The sequence below is a fragment of the Pseudopodoces humilis genome, chromosome 2 (genome assembly GCF_049639895.1).
Source record: "Pseudopodoces humilis isolate 2021_Gansu_Grassland_sample_001 chromosome 2, ASM4963989v1, whole genome shotgun sequence".
NCBI lineage: Eukaryota > Metazoa > Chordata > Aves > Passeriformes > Paridae > Pseudopodoces > Pseudopodoces humilis.
The window spans coordinates 58,018,338-58,024,337 of NC_142201.1; positions in this window are offsets into that span (position 1 = coordinate 58,018,338).

A 6,000-nucleotide genomic window follows, 5' to 3' on the forward strand; every position below is an offset into this window, starting at 1 on the left:
ATGAGGGGAAAAAAAATAAAAATAAATTTTCAGCCCCTACAATTTGAAAATAAAGATGTATGGGAGAGTCCAGGAAAAGCACAGCAGGGGAAGAGCAGGGTTTACACAAAGGGGGAGCTGCAAAAAGAAGAGGACATCATGCTAAATGTCATAACTTTATGACATTTTGAGAGTGAGCAGACGTTCCTGAAATACAAAAGAGCAGGAAGAATTTGTAGGGATTACTTAGCTCTGAAACAGAGTATGGTTCCTCAAAGGTGAGAAAAGTTTGCGAAAGGGAAAGAACACATCAAAACAAATAAGGTTCAACCTCAGCAGGAAGAGCAGAGGAAGGTTTATGGGCAGCAGTGGAGAAAGAAGATGAGAGAAATGAAAGTAGTTAGTAGCAGTAGAAACAAAAAGCAAGGTAAAGAATGAGAGAGATGGAAGGAAATGAAAGAAGTAATAGAAGGATGTGATTAGGAGAAAAAGTAGCATGATGAATTAGAAGAAACATGTGCTTAAGATCCAATTTGGGATTGTGGAAAGCCTTGTAGAAGCACAGAGAGATGAAAATAATCAGTGGCAATAACAAGAACAGACAAAAAAAGTGAATGATCAAATGAATTGGATTAATTCAAGAGGTAGAAGCAGTTTGAAAACAGGAAGCACTTTAGAATTGTTCTTCGAGGGATGGATGAATTGCATTAAAGCAGATCCAGCAACTGTGTTTTCATAGCCTGGCCCTTAGCATCTCCTTAGATGTAAAAGGAGTTCTCAGGGCAGTAACAAGACTTGAGGCTCCTCACCTCACACTCTTGTGTGCCATTCCCTAAGTCTTATAACTGATAGACCTGGAACTCTACATCCAAGCCTCCTTGTTCCTCAGCACTCTACCTGAGTGGGTCAGCCGCCCTCTCCACAGTGTCAGACCCTGTCTCTCCCAAGGTCCAGGAGCAGACTGGCTGAAGGGAAGACACCTGCTCCCATGGTGGCAGCAGTTAACCACCACCATGTAGGTCCTTCCCTCCTCCCACATGTCCTCCACCATCTGCTGCTCCCAGAGCCACAGGACCTGAGGAGGAAGGTAGAGGAATTAGAGCCATGGAGGGGTGGGACTCGACCTCTACATTCTAAATGCAAAGTTCCTACAAATCTAAAGGCTGTGGGTATAAACTTCCCATCCATCAACCACATTGTTATACAAGCCACAGTTCTACTCTGTGACATTTTAAATGAATCAGCTACAGGCTATGCACGTAGGATGATGGATTATGGAGCAGGAGCAGGTAAAACACCTTGTAAGAAGAGCACAGAGAAATAGACCAGAGCTCTGAGGAGCATCCCAAGATGCAGAAAGACAGAGTTGCCGGCATTCTAGTGCCCTTTGCCCAGCCTGTGCAGAAACGCCTCCTCTCCTTGATGCACCAGCTGCTGGCACAGGTGTATCAAGGGGGGAAAGGAGGAAATCAGAACAGCCCAAATCAGGAAAAACAGTCAAAGCCCACAAATAAACCCAAGCAAGAAGTAAATTAAGTCTGTCTGATGATGGCTTCACAAACTGTTGGAGCACAGGGAAAGCTGCTGCCCTTATATGGACTCTTTGAACTTCCTTGAGGGAATAAATACCAACCTGAAAGGATAAAATACAGCCCTCACCTCCTGTACATCCCTTAGAATGCATTCTGGTTGCGAACCCCTGGTGCAAAGCAGACACCAATTTGCTTTGAAATTTGTCCGTGACATGTAGCTTCAAGTGACGGGCCCACAGCCAGACGTGAGCAGCATCTCCTGTGACAGGAGGGCTGACTGCCTTGCCCAGGACCTTGTTGAGGAGAGGGATAATGGGGTGCCTCGGCAGGAGAGTGTAAGATCTCCTTAAAGTCAGAGATATTCTTTTTGTCATTGATGAGGACATAAGCGGGAGAACATGGCTGTGGCTCACAATGACAATTGTCATGGGAAGTTAGAGGAAAACCAAGGTCTTTTACTAAGTAGAAGAAAAGGTAGCCTTGCCTGTCTTGTCACATTATCCAGCTGGCATCAGATCTAACAACTCAGGCTAAAGCATGAGACCTTGGTAATAGAGTTTTGCAACTATTTTGACAAAGGACTCTGCTCAAAGAACTTAAGAACAGAGCCTAGAAATTCTATAATAAAGTCCTTTATATTCCAAAAATTTAGCTCAAGAAAAGAAAATAGTTTGACTTGAGAAAACACCCATCACAAGCTATTATTAACTGGCATTTTACTGCACTGGGAGTGGGATGTTACCGAACAAATGCAGCAAGGAACAGTTTTGTTCCAACAGACTCTGTATCTTAGCTATAGCTGTAGTAATTAAGATTAGAAACTATGAAGTAGAAACAGGTCACTAAAGTGAATAACACCATAGTAGAATTCTAATGTCAATTTGAAGTTAGTTGAAAAAGGCTTAGGGCAAGTATGGTATTGTTGTGGTTTTTTTTCATTTGTTTTGTTTTTTAATTCTCTCTGTGTGATAAATGAGGTGACAAAATAAAGCCAATTTATTTGTCAGAAAAGACTTCTGAATAATGAGAAGAATGGGTGTATGTGTTTACTAGATTGCCCATTTTGATTTATCAAAAGAATATGTAAATATTTTGTTTCTATGATCATCCTTTTTAAAGCTATGCATTATGTCATCCTTCCTGACAAATTATTGTTGTTATTATTATTATTATTATTACGATTATTATTATAAAAATAATTGCTTAACATTTGATTCAAAATTTCATTAATTTGTTGTAAGTAGTTCCTTTTTGTAAGTAGTATCTGAGCTAGACTGTCCTTTCAGACTCTTTAATAGATCGGTGTATTCAAATTAACAATGATATTTCTGTTTTTCTTTGTGCCTCCATACTTTCAAAAATCAACTGCTTATATATCACAAGATTGCATATGTGTCTATAATATTTTATACACATATGTACATGTCTAGCTTAGTGTTAAGTGGATGCTAAAGGTGTCTGCCTTCTCCAGCTGCCTTAGTCCAGGACTCGCTCCTGCCCAGGCTGACACTTCTCTATTTGCAGGTTCAACCATTCAGAAGAGTTTACCACATATCCCAGAGACTCACAGACACAGGCACAGCCTTTACACACACCCAGCAGTTGTGGGATGATACAGGCGCTCATCAACACCCCCATGTCTGACTACAGCAGCAAGAGCACCATTTCACTGGCACTCCTGAGTCTCAGCAGTAGCTGGCAGTATGTGACATAAAGGGTGAGGTCACCAAGGGAGAGAGTTGGGAAATCATCCATTAAGAAGGCATAAGAAAAGAGGACAGCTGGGTTCATCAGGTGCAGGGCTCAGCTGGACAAGAGCACCGACTGACCCCATTTTACACATGACTGGCCACTTTTACACTGCTTTCTGTTTATCTGTACTTGCTCCTTCTGGCTCCTCCCTCCTCTGCCCACAGCCTCAGCACTAGGTACAATCCCACCAAGCCATTCCAGCACCCAAGCCACTCAGGTTTGCATCTTTACCAGCTGTGAAGTCACAGTTTGCCTGGACCCCATCAGTCACCTTGACTGACCAGCTTTGTTTGACTATTGTCTTTTTTAACGTTGGCCGGTTAGGTTCTACTTCTGTTTTCCTCCCTTTCCTTTCCCTCTCCTCTACAAAAAAAACCAAAAAACAAAACAAAAAAAACCACAAAAACAAAATAAACACCCTTACACATCAGATATCCGTACCAAATAGTGTGTATAGCCATGTTTGCTCTTATTAAAACCTACCTTACCATGTGTCAGTCAGGTTTGTATCTTTTATTTTTTTTTATGGTTCCTTTGCTCAGATATTCTTAAAAGAATAGACATGTTCCTTCCACATACCATTAGACTTCAAATTTAAAAGGTCCAGGTGGATTCAAACTCAAAAGTATTTTCTATAGCTTGAAAACTCAAAGGGAAGAAGAAAGAAGCAGTCAGATAGATGTGTACTCTGACTACCTGCACAGCAGAAATCAGTGTATTGAGAAATGTTCAGACACTGAAAAAAGCTGAATAGCCTCTTTGCATTTCTTTTGTATTGCTTTCACTCCACCACCTTGGCATATCAAGCTTGCTCTTTGCATAGTGAAATTTTCTGAAGTGCAGGCTAAAAAAGCCAATCAAGTCCTCATCTTTGGATTAAAAAAAAAAAAAAAAAAGAGAAAATTCATCCCAGTCTGCCTTATGCATAAACCTATTCATAGAGTTCTAGTTAAGGGATTTTTGAAAGTTTACAAATCTCATTATCAGCAATGATTAAACATGGATGGTTAACCCTGGAGGTGAATTTTTGGAAGAATGTTAAAGTGATATTTGTCTCAAGATAATCAAGCCTGGGAAACACAATTTAATTTGTATCCATTCTAAGCAGCTTCAAATGCAGGGCTTCTCTGCAAGTAGTTCTTTCCTCCAATGTTTCACGTGCAACATGTTTTTACAATTCTTAGCAAATTACCTTGAAGGATTCCACTATGCTTTTCTTGTGCACCCCAGATTAAGTCATTTCCTTTTCAAGTATGTGGGTGCAAAGGGGATATATTTTTCATCACATTAGTTTTGATAGTCTAGATTTCATCTGAATATAGTCAAAACCTTTTCTAATTCTCAACAAAGAATCCACCAAAATAATATGCAAAGAGTAACAGCTGCAGTGTTCATTGGTCACATAGCTTCCTCCTTCACAACCACAAAAGCCTGACTTGTGTAAGTTTTTGAAAAATGGTTTGAAGCGATGTGGTCTTTCATCATGTTCATTGAATGAGCAAAGTTACTGTTATGACATTGTAAAAGACTAAACAGACAACACAAGTAATTATGTGCAAGCCAGCTTGTGGATGAAATGGTGGAACAGCTGTTACATGACTCAGGTCATAACTAATAGAAGACATAATTAACACTAGCTAACAGATTTTTAGAAAATGGGTGTTATTAAACTAGCATTTGACTATTAAACTGGAACTCTAGTTAGTAAAGAGAAGAGAATTACTAGTGTGCTCAAGACCCTGCCCTTCCCAGTCTCCACTTCCCTATCAAAAATAGCAAAAGAAATGCTTAGTGAACAAAATTCTTTGATTCATATGTAATTTTAATACAGAGCAGCCTTCATTTCTACAGTGAAATTGGTTATACCACTGATCTTTGATGCAGCCTAAGTAAGATGCACGCATACGGACTGGAGTCAAGATCATGATTTTGTTCATGTTTTCCCCTTTAAGCCTAGTTCAGTTTCTCTTTTCATGGAGAAAACTTTAAAAAAAAAATATTTAAAAACAAAATAGCATTAAACTGTCTATAGGCATGTCTACATTAAAATGGAACATATTTGGATATATTGTAATTTGATTCCATTAAAATAAAATAAAAAAATAAACTTTTTAAGCACCAAAGTGCTTTCCTAATTCAGAAATATCACCAAGGTGACTCCTGAAATATTTTGGACGTAACAATTCTAGGTGCGCATGCACATAGGGCTTGCTTTGATTCCTACCATTTTATGTCAATATAAGCAGTAACAAAGTTACAGAAGCTACTGTGAACCATGAAAGATTTCTGCTGATCATGAAGTCCTCTATAGAGAAAAGGAATGAAATTGAGGCAGCTCTATTACAGCTCATGTGAAAACCTGCCGATTTCCTCAAATCATGTGGTTTTCATTTTAGATTTGGTTTGCCTCATCATGCATGGGTGGGAAATTAAATCAGTCCTTTCTGAAGGAAAAAAAAATTAAATTAGAAAGGATTGGAAAAAATGTCCTTCAAAATTTCCATGAGACATTTTCACCAGACTTTGTTGTAACTGTGTCCCCAAACCGGTACTGTATCCTCTGAGTTTTATATTGGTCCAAAAAACCATACCATGTCTAGACAATATATTTGACTCAGAAATATGCTTACTGTTCTGACACAGATTGTCAAGCTGTGTCACATCATCCACCTTGGCCAGGTGGAAAGTCAAACTCACAAATTGCATGTGAAGCAAAATAAATTTTAAAATCTGAGTA